At 47.7% G+C, this 15,236-nt stretch overlaps 1 protein-coding gene across 1 annotated transcript in view; it reads right to left on the reverse strand.

Annotated features, from left to right (window-relative positions):
• Positions 1-15,236, reverse strand: part of ALG9 (ALG9 alpha-1,2-mannosyltransferase) — a 640,871-nt gene that overhangs the window by 394,548 nt on the left and 231,087 nt on the right. The window lies entirely within an intron of this gene.

A 15,236-nucleotide genomic window follows, 5' to 3' on the forward strand; every position in this document is an offset into this window, starting at 1 on the left:
GGATGGCTAAAAGATTTTAGCACAGACATACAAACATATATACCTTTGCATCACTGATCTAATTCAACCCTAGGTTTGTTGTGACCAACATAAATTGGTGATCCATACATCAATCAACATGTAAAGAGTTGGTAACGTGAGTTCCCGGTCTGGTGGGTAGGTGACCAACATCTTAACAAAAAAATTCAGATATGACCCTGCAGCTATGTTGATGATCTTGGAGTCTACAGACCTGGGTTTTATTGCCAGCTTGTCATGTAGCCAAATTATTGTGAGATTCTTGATACATCTCTTTATCGCAAACTGTAAAATGCATGCAACATAAATATGTGCAAAACTTCTGTAGAGTGGATTGCCTAGTAAACCCCCATGTCTTATCAATGCAAGACAAAAACGTGGTTTGTGTAATCACTGTATGTGTCATGCAAGAGTAGAAGTAGAACTGCATGACAATAACAGAAACCACTAGAAAGAGCAGTACTGGCAAAAGAACAGCCGCACAGGTGTAATTTACATAGTCAACAAGTACAGCACTCAACCTCTCTATGGCCTTACTGCTCCGAGACCATACCTTATAAATCCTGTACAAAAAGGGAGTCCTCAAGGAGGTCAAAAATGTTTTTGTAGAATGTTAAAGAAGGTGATATTGAAGTGTTTTCTTGAGAACCTTATCCCATGTAAAATACAGTCCTTCAAACATCCAATAAAGAAGGGGTGTTTCCATCCAAAGTTTTCTTTTATTGAATCATTCAGTAATACTCCAACATCAGCTCAGCCAACGCTTTTCATCTCCAAAATGGTGGAAAGCATCTTTGATGAAGTCAAACAACTCTCCATAACCAACACCAACATTACTACAGATATACGATTCAGCAGACACCAACTGTATGATTATGAGGTCTATTCTAAGAAGCAATCTTGAATCTCCTCACAGACTCCATAAAGGATGTAATATTAGAACAATATGACCCCAGTTCCTTCTATATAAAGCTATCCTCTCTCGCCCACTACAATTCACAAATCCCTACTTATTGTGGTCAATGACTAATGAACAACCCTACACATTATTAAAAATTTGGAACATGAGAACCTCATTCAGATTTCTCAAGACTCCTTCCGTACTCACAAAGCTTTACACCCCTACATTTACTGCAGAAACATTTGTTGTAATCAGTAAGGGAAAATTGGTGGTAGGGTAATAGTAATATAAAAATATGCCTAAGAGTTTTAAACCTATACCTAATTCCACCTACACTTTATTCCTTCCTATGCCTGTGTATGAAAATAAATCTATCATCTCATCTCCTACAGTTCTAAAGGACACATATCTTCACTCTGGTCAAAACTACATGTTTGTTGAACAATGTTTTGAATACATGACGAATCAGCAGTTCATATCTGACAACAACTACTGCTGGAATTTGGAAAACTTTACCCCGGGAACCCATAAATTGTGGGTTAAGGAGTGGCAGAGGGAAGAGAGTGGAGTCACAAGGGGCGGAGTCATGAAAAGCGAAGTCTGACAGTCAACTTACACTTTTTTTTATCTGCCATAAAGAAATTAGCAACAAGGCCAATTGTGATTGTAAAACTGTTGTAGCTTACTAGATTGGTAACAAAAGGGCTCTATTTAAAATATCATGCAGGGTTAAGAAATCTGCTGCACCGTGATTGAAATGGAAATACAGAAGTAGAGGTACTCCTGGTCCCAGAGTATCTGTTCGCTATCGAGAAGTGCTGGTACTCTCCTATTAAAAGCATTAGAGCAGTGATGAGAAGCGTCTGTAAATCCCTTACAAATTAAAAAAGTGCAGGTACTGAGTCCCTACCCATTTAAAGCACTCCTGTTGCAGAGATCTTTGTATTCCCAGCAATTTTCATGGGATTATAACAGCAAGATAGCCATGGTGGCTAATGCAGTCACAGGAGACTACTGTGATTTGTCTAGTCACAATTTCCTGGGCTGAGTAAACGCCAGTTACGAACAGATGCACGACTCACGTTTGGAGCGAAGCAAACGGTGCCTTGAACGCGCACAGAGAGCCGCAAGGTCCTAAGGGTAAAGGTATGCCCAACGCGGGCAAAACCCTGAATGGTTTTTAAACGAGAACATTGAGGTGCAGGGTGAATGGAACAGACCCCACGCCCTGAAGAAGTTACCGTGAGTGTTGTCCAATGGTAACGAAACATGTCGGCATTTTAACACATGAGCTATCACGCAGCTGAGAATAAAGTATACAAGCCAGTGTGATTCAGCTCTTTTAGATATTATTACATATCACTAAGGGGTTGAGACGTGCACATATTCTAGCACAGTTTCTTTTTCTTTCTTAAACATACACCCTAGCACCTATTTAGTTTATCACTAGTATCAGACACTATTTCTTGCTTTTGGAGTGTTGGTAGCTGATGATGAGAAATTGAGGTAGCAGGCGAGTACCATCCTGCTTAACCCTCTTTGGTGGCGCTACCGTGAGGCACCAACACTCCTCTCACTCCTTTTTTCTTCCTTTTTTCTTCCATTTTTCACTTCACCATATTTGGGTGGGGGAGACATAGGACTAGTATACACAGATAGCCATTCTGACACACCACGTAGACAATTTGTTTTTCGTCCTCTTTTTGTGAACTACACCGTAAATTAGCTTAGACGATAGCATCGCAAGCTACAAATGAGGGTCTAATATTCATAGCCATCAATACGGATGTATAAACTATTGGTTCACATTGTGAGCAGGTCCTTGTTGTTTATAATAGTCACAATTTTGACTCAAAGTAGCATAGACTGCTAATGTACCAAGGTGCAAAGCACAACATGCTGGTCACAGATTTGTATTTTATGTAAATAAGAAAGTGGGTTACTGCTTAGGAAGATTCTTTTGTTATTTCCAGTTCATAAACTGCAATCCTATTATAGAAAAGTGATCTTTGAACCGGAATCAAGGAGCTGCATGCATAGTGCAAATCATGGGTTCTGGGGGATATGTATTAAAAAATCAATTTGCGAGTCCTTAATAGCGATTTTTTGCGCATCGCTATTAAGGACTCGCAAAATGCAATGTATGTAGGAGTCGCAATAATAATTGCGATTCCTACATACTCCTTAATTGTGACTCACAAATTGCGAATTGCAATTAAGGAATACCTTCCCAATCATTCCTATGGGCCTAGAGGCCCATAGGAATGAATGGGAAGACATTCGCAATTTGCGAGTACCCATAAGGTACTCGCAAATTGCAAATGCAATTTCAAGGGTATCAAAAAGACACCCTGTTGCACCCCTGAAATATGTATGTGTGCACATGTGGAGCACATACATGCCCTAAGGGCATGTATGTGCGCTACATGGCACTTTAAAAATGCAAAAAAGTGCACTTTTCAAAGAAATCGCAAAATACCACCAACTTGAAGTTGGTGGTAATTTGCGATTTCTTAAGTCAAAATCGCACAACTTGAGTGCTTCCAGAATTGCATTTAAGGAATCGCAGTTTGCGATTCCTTAAATGCATACGCAAAATAGGGAATCGCAAACTTTGCGATTCCCTATTTTGCGAGGCCTTCAGGGATGATACATCCCAAAAGGCTCTTTCCTGTTAACAAACGGGCAATTCTGAGAATCGTCCTGTTTGCGAACGGGAAAAGGGTTTGATACATATGCCCCTTAGATCCTTATCCTTTCTTTTTTTAAATCTGTTGTTGTTCTGAGTTTGCAAGAAAGGGTGTATTTGGGTAGTGATACAGTCCTCTTAGTACAGACAATGCCAATCACTGCATTATGTTTTATATTCTGACTTTGTTTTACTCTCGACCACACACTCTTTGCATATAATGTGAACAAGTGTGAAAGATATGTGGCTCCTACACCTAACACTAACCCTCATTGTGCATTGCAACATTGCTTATATATTGATTTACACACTTGTATGATTTATTGTCTCTTTGTGTGGGATGTAAAACACTCTGGCACCCTACACCGGGAGAAGTAGCACTCTAAAAGAACCAAATACAAAATAAATTAGTACATGCCTTTTCAATTGCTATTTGTGTAAATACCTATACACACAGATACAACGGTCATCCTTACAGTGCATACACATATTTTACATGGGGGCAGGGAGGTTACAAAGCAAAAGCCTGCCTTCAAATCATTGTTTCTCTAAAATACTTGCGAAGTGAAAACCTGTGTGCCGGTTTCCTTCCATTGTATTGGCTGCTAGGTGTAAGGCTCTAGATGGCTCCCAGCCGGGATGATACTTGAACAAAAGATGAGCGGATGCCCCTTGAAAGCAAGCTTTTTAGAGCCAGCTGGAAGTAATAATAAGAAAACTCCCTTGCCGCCTGCATGTTGCTGCTCCGACCAGAAAGCAGTCAATTTGAGGGCACTACTAAATTGTGTCTTGGTGTAGGAAAATTACACTAGGACAACTTCAACATATTTCACACAGTCGGACGAATCCCAGATCCAGGTCAGAAATTATAAATGGAACAAGCATCAGGGGGGATACCCCTCATTTCTTGCAATGCCAAAAACATTTTTGGAACACCCCAACCTTCATTGAATTGATCTAAATGGCACCCCAGTGACTTACCTCCATCTTAAAAATAAAGAACAAACTAAGCATTGTGATGAAACAACCCATACCAAGGAATCCGGTCTAGTTCCTATTATATAAAATGAAATATATACATTCTCGTTGCTCCACCTGCCAATTCTTCAGACAATTTTCAAATTGCCTTCATGGCTTTTTCTCGAATACCAATAAATTTGGTCAATCAAAGAAAAAAGAAAGAGGATATGGATTTGTGACAATAAAAAAAGATTTCAATAACCTACCAATTTCTACAAATCAGGAAGTGAACTTGCATGGTCCAATCAAACAAATCCTTTGAACAGAGCATGGACATAACACCCTTCCAAGAACAAGCATTTGCAATGCAATAGGTCTCGCATTAGGAAAGTTTGAGCTTTTTGTATTGTAAATTGACAAATTTTTTATTTATGTGTTGGTATTGAAAATATTGAAATTACTAGCTTTCTCATGTACAATGTCAATAGTTTTAACTGTTGCAAATGTGACACCTATAGCATTTGTAATGCAATATGTGTTGTATTTACGTGACTTAGATGTATTGATATTACAATTAACAATGGCTTTTAATTTTTGCAAATAATTAATACTTAAATAAAAGTTAATGTAAATTATAATGGCAATCGTTTAAACTTTTGTTAATAACTCATGTTTAGTGTATTTAATTGCGCCTAAAATACAAGAACAGAAGTTAAATATCATTTTTTTTGTGCCATTTGTAATAAAACCTAAATATTGAGAGAACATATTAGAGCCAGTTGTTGTTGAATGGCTGTACAGATTGATACTGTGGTGGCGGTGAGTGATGTTGTGGTGCTGTCGAGTGATGCTGTTGCGTTAATTGATGCTGTGGTAGCGAATAGTGATGTAGTGGTGCCCTTGAGTGATGTTGGGGTGGTGCTAAGTGATGCTGTGGTGATGCGATAGATAGATAGAGTGAGATAGATAGATAGATAGATAGATAGATAGATAGATAGATAGATAGATAGATAGATAGATAGATAGATAGATAGATAGATAGATAGATAGATAGATAGATAGATAGATAGATAGATAGATAGATATGTAATTATGTAGAATATAATTATGTGGCACTGAGTGGTTTTGTGTGGAGTGTATGTTGATTTTAGTGGCGTGTAATTATGTGGCATTGAGTGTTATTTTGAGTGTATCTTGCATTGTTTGCATTGTAATTAATTGGCACTGAGTGTTATTTGGAGTGCATGTGGCATTGAGTGAAGTGTAATTATGTGTTGTGTAATTATGTGGCACTGAGTGGTATTTGAAGCGTATGTGGCATTGAGCGCTGTGTAATTATGTGTTGTGTAACTATGCGGCACTGATTGGTTTTTGGAGTGGCTGTTGTATTGAGTGCATTGTAGTTATGTGGCATGTAATTATGTGGCTCTGAGTGGCATTCGGAGTGTATGTTGCATCACTGTTGGGGCGCGTGACATATACATCTGGGCAAAGCTGCAAAAATACATATGGTTACTTAAATCCTTAGACACAGAATTAATGGAGCTCATGTTATCGACTTTAGAAGGATGAAAAGTGAATGAGCGTGGCATATGTTAAGTTTGTAAGCGCAGAAAGCGTGCAGGGTAAACTTATTATTTTGGTTGTTTGAGACTCAGATCTGGGCAAAACTGCAAGAAAACACGGCGGGGGGAGGGCGGTTGAGAGATAGGCGAGAGGCGTGTGTGTGTGGCAAACACTGTTGGGGCGCGTGACATACAGATCTGGGCAAAGCTGCAAAAAAACATATGGTAACTTAAATCCTTAGACGCAGAATTATTGGAGCTCATGTTATCGACCTTAGATGGATGAAAAGGGAATGAGCGCGGCCTATGTTAAGTTTGTAAACGCAGAAAGCGTGCAGGGTAAACTATTTTTTTGGGTTGTTTGAGACGCAGGGGTGCGTGTGATCAGTGCCTGTGTGTGTGAGCAGTGGGGCTGTGTGTGTGAAGTGCCTAAAGTTGCAAGAAAACATATGGTTATTTAAATCCTTAGACGCAGAATTAATGGAGCTAATGTTATCGACCTTAGAAGGATGAAAAGGGAATGAGCGCGGCATATGTTAACTTTGTAAGCGCAGAAAGCGTGCAGGGCACACTTATTATTTTGGTTGTTTGAGACTCAGATCTGGGCAAAGCTGCAAGAAAACACGGAGGGGGAGGGCGGGGGAGAGATAGGCGAGAGGCATGTGTGTGTGGCAAACACTGGTGGGGCTCAGAGCGTTCTGTTGCTGCCTTGCCTTGTATTTCTATGGTTCCTTAAACCCTTAGAGGCAATTCTTTTATTTTAACTAAAAGGATGGTAGTTAAATGGTGTTTACGGCAGGATGGTCGTTAAATGGTGTTTACGGCAGGATGGTCGTTAAATGGTGGCTACGGAGAAGCTGTGTGCTGAAAGGCAAAGAGAACACGGGCATGAAAGTGAAAGTGAGGATGAAAATGGAATGAGTGTGGCAGGATGGTCGTTAAAGAACAAGTTACTTACCTTCGGTAACGATGTATCTGTAAGAAACATTAGTTAGTTAGATTCCTCACCTTAGAATATCCCCAGGCGTCAGAGTGGATCCGGAAGATTTTTCGTCAGCAATACCCCTTGCGCGTCGCTAGGTGTCATCTGCGGCTCCGCGTCCGTCGACGGCGTCGTGCGCCGGAATGACGTCGTCGGAGTACTTAGACGCCGCCCTCGCGCGCTGACGTCAGTTCTTGTACATAGCCTTCCGCGCCAGGAACGCAGAGCCATGCAATAGACCGACACTGGTGCCAAAAAATTCTAGGGCCCTGAAAGGGATAGCCTTAACCCTAGATGTCAGTTCGCAGAACGGGGAGGATGGGTGGGTCGGTGAGGAATCTAACTAATGTTTCTTACAGATACATCGTTACCGAAGGTAAGTAACTTGTTCATCTGAAAGAAACACGTTAGTTAGATTCCTCACCTTAGAATAGATACCCAAGCAATACCAACCCCGGTGGTGGGTCTGCGAACCAAGATCACACCAGAAAGTCCTGGGGGACAGAACGGCCAAAGAAGCCATCCCTCCGGACTTGGCTGTCCAGGCAATAATGCCTGGCAAACGTGTGCAGCGAAGCCCACGTTGCCGCCTGACAGATGTCCTGCAAAGGGACTCCTCGTCCCAAAGCAGTAGTAGCCGCTGTGGCCCGAGTAGAATGGGCGCGCAGCCCAACAGGCGGTTCCTTTTTTGCCAAGGAATAACAGATTTTTATACACAAAACGACCCACCGGGAGATGGTCTGTTTGTGTACAGCTTTTCCCTTCTTTGCACCCACGTAGCCAACGAAAAGCTGGTCGTCCACTCGGAACTGTTTCGTGCGGTCCAAATAAAAGGAGAGCGCACGTTTTGGGTCCAGACGGTGGAGCCGCTCTTCCTCTTTGGAAGGATGCGGAGGCGGAAAGAAGGTGGGCAAGGTGACAGATTGCCCAAGATGAAAGGGGGTCTCCACTTTCGGCAGAAAGGAAGGACGAGGCCGAAGGACAACCTTGTCCGGATGAACAGATAGAAAAGGAGGCTTGGACGAAAGAGCCTGGAGCTCACTCACCCGTCTAGCCGAGGTGATGGCTACCAGGAAAGCAGTGTTAAGAGTGAAAAGACGAAGAGGACAATTGTGAAGAGGCTCACAGGGAGCGCACATCAGGAATGTCAAGACAAGATTCAAGTCCCACTGAGGCATTACGAAAGGGACAGGAGGGAACGTGTGAGTAATGCCTTTAAGAAAACGTGACACTACAGGGGACTTGAAAAGAGAGGGCTGATCTGGAAGCCGTAAGAAGGCAGAGATGGCAGCAAGATAACCTTTCGAGGTGCCCAGGGCAGAGCCCTGCCGGGCCAAAGAAAGAAGAAATAGGAGAACCTCAGAAAGAGGGGCGGAGAGGGGATCCATTGCCTTTGCTGTGCACCATGCCACAAATTTGTTCCACCGGCAGGCGTATACCGTCTTTGTGGAGGGACGCCTGGCTGCCAGAATGATATCACAGACTTCAGGAGGCAAGTCAAATGGCATCAACTGCCGCCGCCCAATCTCCACGCATGGAGGTGGAGGCTGGACAGGTTCGGGTGGAGGACCGTCCCCTGCTGCTGCGACAGAAGATCCTCCCGAAGGGGCAGACGTATCGGAGGATCGGTCAACATACTGAGTAGCTCGGGATACCAATACCTTCGTGCCCAATCCGGAGCCACCAAGATGACTTGGGCCCGGTCGCGCTTGATCTTCTTCAGCACTCTGGGCAGAAGTGGTATAGGCGGAAAGGCGTACAACAGACCGCAACTCCACTCACGACGAAAAGCGTCGCCGAGCGAGTGCCGCCTTGGAAATTCCAACGCGCAGAACTGCTGACATTGCGCGTTCTCGTCGGTGGCGAATAGATCTAACCAAGGCTCTCCCCACTGCTGAAGGAGACCTTGCGCCACCTCGGAGTTCAGACGCCATTCGTGATCCATCATGCACCGGCGGCTGAGTTCGTCTGCTCTGGCGTTCAGAGAGCCCGCCAGATGTTGAACCACCAGGGTGACGCCCTGGTGTTCCAGCCATGTCCAGAGGCGCAGAGCCTCCTGACAAAGGGTCCACGACCCCACCCCGCCCTGTTTGTTGCAATACCACATGGCGGTGGTGTTGTCCGTGAACACCTGCATGACACTTCCCCGGACAGAGGGAAGGAAGGCTTTCAGTGCAAGCCGGATCGCTTGCAGCTCCAACAAGTTGATGTGGAGGCGAGACTCCGCCGGAGACCAGAGGCCTCTGATCTCCGCCTCTCCCATATGGCCACCCCATCCCAGGAGGGACGCATCCGTCACTACGACATGCTCCGGTAGGGGTAGGGAGAGGCTCTTGCCCGTGACGTGAGCCACCACTGCAACTGCTGTGCAGTGCCCTCCGAGATCAAGACATGGTCGGACAGGTTGCCGTGATGCTGGGCCCACTGAAACTTCAGGTCCCACTGCAGAGCCCGCATGCGCCGCCTGGCGTGATGCACTAGTAGGATGCAGGAGGCCATCAGCCCCAGAAGCCGCAACACGAGCCTGACCGAAACCCAGGATAGAGGCCGAAAGATGGGAATCAGGGCCTGTATATTCCGGAACCGCTGCTCCGGTGGATGGACCCGGAACTGCGCCGAATCGAGAACCGCTCCGATGAAGAGGAGCTTCTGAGAGGGGCTCAGGTGTGCTTCGGCACGTTGATGGAAAACCCCAGCAAATGCAGGAGATCCGCCGTAGTCTGGAGGTGGGAGACGACTGCCTGGGGTGAGCCCGCCTTCAACAACCAGTCGTCGAGATAGGGGAAGACTGGAACCCCTGATCTGCGCAGATGAGCTGCGACCACCGCCAACACTTTCGTGAACACCCGAGGGGCACTGGTAAGGCCGAAGGGGAGCACGGTGAACTTAAAGTGCTCCTGACCCACCGTGAACCGCAGGTAACGCCGGTGGGCCGGCAGGACGGGGATGTGGAAAAATGCGTCCTGCAAGTCCAACGCTACCATCCAGTCTCCAGGGTCTAGGGCAGCTAGAACCTGAGCCAAAGTCAACATTTTGAACCGTTCCTTCCGGAAGAAGGCATTGACGTTCCGGAGGTCCAAGATAGGGCGTAGGCCCCCTTTGCCCTTCTTGGGAACCAGAAAGTAGTGGGAATAACAAACACGACCTACTTCTGGGCTCGGAACGCGCTCGACGGCCCCCTTGGCCAAGAGGGCCGAAACTTCCTCGTGGAGAAGATTCAAATGATCCCCCGAGATACGGTGGTGCTGCGGTGGCATGGCTGGAGGGGTCGTCTCGAAGGGGAGGGAGTAGCCCCTTCGGACGATTTGCAGTACCCACCTGTCCGACGTGATGGAACGCCAGTGGAGCAGGTGATGGCAAACTCTGCCGCCCACTGGCGTGGAATGGGCCTGAAAGCTCGGACTAGAAAGGCTTTGAGGCGGATGCTGCCGGGGTGGATGTGGACTGACCGCGTCGTCCTCCGGTACCGCCTCGGCGGAAACCACGTCTGCGACCGCGTGCAGGCTGGTTCTGTGGCCGGTGGCTAGGCGGACGTGAGGAGGTGCCCCTTCCTTGGCCACGAAAGGAGCGAAAAGCGGAAGGTTGTGGCCGCGGGGCCGAGAGGCCCAGGGACGTGGCCGTAGCCCGGGAGTCCTTGAAGCGAGCCAGCGCACTGTCCGCTTTGTCACCAAAAAGGCGAGCGCCATCAAAAGGCATGTCCATGAGGGTGCTCTGGACATCCCCTGAAAAAGACGTGGACCGCAGCCAGGCGTGACGTCGAAGCGCCACCGTGGTAGAAATCGCTCTACCCAGCGAGTCCGTAGTGTCGAGTCCACATCGGATTGCATGGCGCGCTGCATCTCTCCCATCGGCCAGGGCCGAGGAAAGCCGCGCCCGGGCCTCCTCCGGGCACAGTGGCAGCACATCCTCCACCGCATCCCACAGAGAGTGGGAATAACGGTCCAAGAGACAGGCGGTGTTCAAAGACCGCAGGCCCAAACTGAGCGAAGAGAACAGCTTCTTACCAAACTGTTCCAGTCTCTTGGAATCCCGGTCCGGAGGAGCGGACGGGAAGGAGGATTGGGAGGTAGAGGCCTGGATAACCAGACTCTCGGGGGTGGGGTGTTGGGACAGAAAACTGGGGTCGCCCGGAGCAGGGCGGTGGCACCTGGCAACGTTCCTATCCACAGCAGGGACTGTGGAGGGCTTGGACCAGGTGCCCTGCAGTACGTCAGTGAGGGCCTCATTGAATGGCAGCAGAGGCTCAGTGGAGCATGCGGCAGACTGAAGCACCTCAGTGAGGATGTTAGTCCTCACAGCCACGGCAGGCAGCTCAAGCCCAAGGGCTTCGGCCGCCTTGCGCAGCACCACAGAAAGAGCCGCACCCTCCCCCGAAGCCACAGTCGGAGGAGAAATGAATCCAGTGTCCGGAGAGGTATCCAACCCACTGGCCTCCCCCAGTTCATCTGCCCAGTCCTGTGCAAGTTGGCTCTGAAGGGCCATAGGGTCATCAGACCCCTCCCAGTCGCCCCCGTCATCCGATTCCTGGTAAACAGGAGGAATGATCGGAGCCGGTCGATAGACAATATGTGTCTCTAGCGGCGTCGGATGCGGTGTCGGGCGGCGCCGCATTGGCGTCGGGACCGGACAGGGGCTGAACCGGGGATTGACGTCGACCGGAGCCGGCGTCGGGGGTGGTATCGGTGTCGGCGCCGGAGGAGGAGGCGTTACGAGGTCGACCGGCGTCGACGGGGGCCCAGGCTCGTGCCCCTCGGGGACCTGCGGCCTCGGGGCCGGAGCCTCCAACGGCGCCGGGGCCGGAGCTGCCGGCATGCGAGGTCGCCCAGTCGAGTCCGCGGAGCCCGAAAGCGCACCAGCGGGCGTCGACGGCGGGGCCAGGCTCCTCATGGCCGAGAGGAAGGCACTGACCTCCGCCGGCATCGCGTCAGTCCCAGGGACCGTCGGGTATGGGGACTTGCGCAGCGCCTGCGGCTCCTGTGGAGCCGCGGGGGTGGAACCACCCGGACCCTCGGCCGAGTCGCGCGACCGGCCGAGGGGAGTCCGAAGAGCGGTGTCACTTCTTGGAGTGCCTCGACTTACCCGAAGACTTCGAGCCAGACGAGTGACGATGTCGGGCGCGGCTCCGCGACCGATCATTGCACCTCCTCCTGGACCGGGATCGAGAGCGACGCGGAGCCGAGTGGCGAAGCTCGAGAAGCTTGCGGGACCGCTCCCGCCTAGCTTTCGAGGTCAGGGCCATACAATCTGAGCACGACGCCGCGTCGTGGTCGAGGCCCAAGCATTACAGGCACCGGCGGTGATGATCGGTCACCGACATCAGTCGTTGACAGTCGTCGCAGGCCTTGAAACCAGGCATCCTACCGGCACCAGAGTCGAGAATTGACCAAAAAGAGTCAAAAACGTTAGTCAAAAATTGACTAAAGGGGTAGCTCTCCCGGATCTGCGCTTACTGGCGCGGAAAAAAGAAGAACTGACGTCAGCGCGAGAAAAGACTCTGTCTGTACAAGCAATGTAGATTGTTCAGGTCGAATAACCTTCAACTACTGCTGGTCCCAAATTTTTACAGAACCAGATGAGGATGTAGATCTTTAACGTTTCTGTTGTCCAAATTGTGGAACACTCTGCCGGTTAGGCTCCATAGTGCTCCATATGCCTATTTTTAAGAAGGAACTAAAAACATTTCTTTTGACTAAAAGCTACACTCCTCTGCACTGCGACCGCCTGATCTGTCTCTCTAGCTTTTAGTGCCAGGGCGCTTCACGCGAAGCAGCCGCGCGCTGTACAATTATCTTTTGATTGATTGATTGATTTGATTGACACTAACCTCAACATTATGAAGTAGAAATTAGTCACGTTAGTGCTTTACAAAACAAAATACAAATAAATATATGTGTTTTTAATCAAGTAATGGCTCACAAGATATCTATCTAATGTACCCAATACTGGCTCCTAGAAACTTTCATGTCAATTTTTCCCTCCTTTTCAAACAATTATCACTCATATGGGAAAGAATTTAAAAGCCTACCCAAAAATAGCAATTTGTTTTATTTAGCAAAAGCACTCAAGCTTATTTCACAGAACTGTATGACAAATGAGGTATGCATGCGCACATTTCAAAGTTCTATTTGTTACAGTGAGCACAAACTAGAGGATACTAAAATATGTACGGGTTTCACAGGTATAAATAGGCTCTGTACATTTGTTAGCATTGCATTTTCAAGAATGGCTTGAGTTCGAGTTGCAACAGAGTTTTTTCTGGAATCTTCAATTTCGATGTGAAATACCTTGCACTTTGAGTGTAGAGGCTTGCGAGGTATGCCTGCTGTTTAGGTCTCGCCTTGCTATCGCGTAAGCGATCGCAAGGCAAGACTATTGTAAGGGTTTTTAAAAGTGCTCCCAAAAGCGGATTGCATGGCGAGCACGCGCACAATCACGCGCATCGTGCCGCCATGCAATCCGTTTGGCATCGCACTTCAAAGGGTCCGCTCCCTCGCCTGGAATGCGCTCCCCCGCCAAGCGTGCGCGCCACGCTCCGCCAGGCTTGTTTACATAGTGACTGTCCCCGCGGTGAAGTGTCCATTAGAAGTATAGCGCCTACCTCAGATGCGACCCCTTCGGGAAGTGCTGGTACTGGAGGCTGTCAGAAGAGGGAGGCAGGAAGACATTATTTCAGCGCCCCCTAAGCGTCCCATGCTGTAAAATGTATTTCTATTTTTTTAAACCTTCCGTTTCTAAATGCTGAGGCAGAAAAAATGGCTGTACCGCTAGATGGCGCTACGTGCCGGACCTGTCGTGTTTTCTCTCTTTATATTGCGAAATAGATGCTCGTGCAAACCTAGGTGTGGCCGGAAAAATATTTTGTGGCCTGGTTCCTGCTAAAACTTCTCAACATGTCTGCTGGTACTCCTCTGTTGACAGATGCCCTCACAGGGTAGTGCCACTCCACAGTAAAAGTAAATTCCCTTTTCTGAAACATGGCCCGCTGAGAAACACTGGACCCATTTAATTAAAACTGTATCAGTCATATTAACAAACGCTGGTCTTGCCCCATTAAATGTATTGCAGCCCTGCCCGGCAGATTTGTAGCGCGCACTGTCACCCGGGAGGGTATCTTGTAGCTGAGGTGCGAGTCTAGCCAAGCCCTTGGCACAGTGGGACTACGCGAAACAGGGCCGGCTTTAGCGCTGGTGGGTGTTATCTTTATGGGGCCATGTGTTTCAAACACATGGCACCATAAAGACAAGAGATCCTCTTTCACACTGAAGCAGACACGGAGCGCACAGGGTCACGGGGAGGACAGGCTGCTCTCGCTGCCCACCCCCTCTATCACTGGCTGGGAGACCTGCATACCCTTACAGGCTGCTGTCTCCACTTCCCTTAATGTGTGTTTCAGGTCGGCGCATCTGGAGGGGGAGTCGCCAGGTTCCCTTCCCCGCACCTCACTGGAATTATCAAGGACGCAGCCAGCCCCCTTGATTTCTGTGTTTGCATTCGCAGTTTGGACCAGGGCGGGTTGCAGCTCCTCTCACCCCAAGCCTACACGACCACGATGCTTAATCCCTGCCCTCCTTTCCAGTACCTTAGCAATAGACGTCTCAAAAGGGTGGTGAAACAGATGCATTTCTTTTTTTTTTAAACTCCCTGTTCTTTGCAGCTGTGACTGGTCGCTTGTAAAGCGCTTTAGAATCTTTGGATAATGTCCGGTGCTATATAAAACTTCACACATAAACTAATAAACAACTCGCGTGATTTAATAATGTCTAAATAAACAAACAGTATGCCCGGCAAACAGGTACATCACAGCAAAACGGAGCAAAGCAAGGCAAAGCCCCAGCTAGCGCCGTGACACCGCTCGGAGTGTATCTTATGCTACAAGTGACTTAAAGAAGAACAGCCATTCGTAATATTATTGTGTGTGGAAGGCAGTGTTGAGCACGGATGCTTCTTAACAGCAATCTATGATGTTTGATTTTGCGCCTATATTTTTATATAATACTTAAAACATTTTTTTATTTCTGACGGAATCTAAATCGACTCGCTGCTATTGGAGGAGGCTATTATTTATAAATTGCATAAAACTGAGCACTCTGAGTGTGTGCGTTTGCTCCACATGTGTATCAG

This window comes from Triturus cristatus, chromosome 3_1, assembly GCF_964204655.1.
Source record: "Triturus cristatus chromosome 3_1, aTriCri1.1, whole genome shotgun sequence".
NCBI classification, from domain to species: Eukaryota; Metazoa; Chordata; class Amphibia; order Caudata; family Salamandridae; genus Triturus; species Triturus cristatus.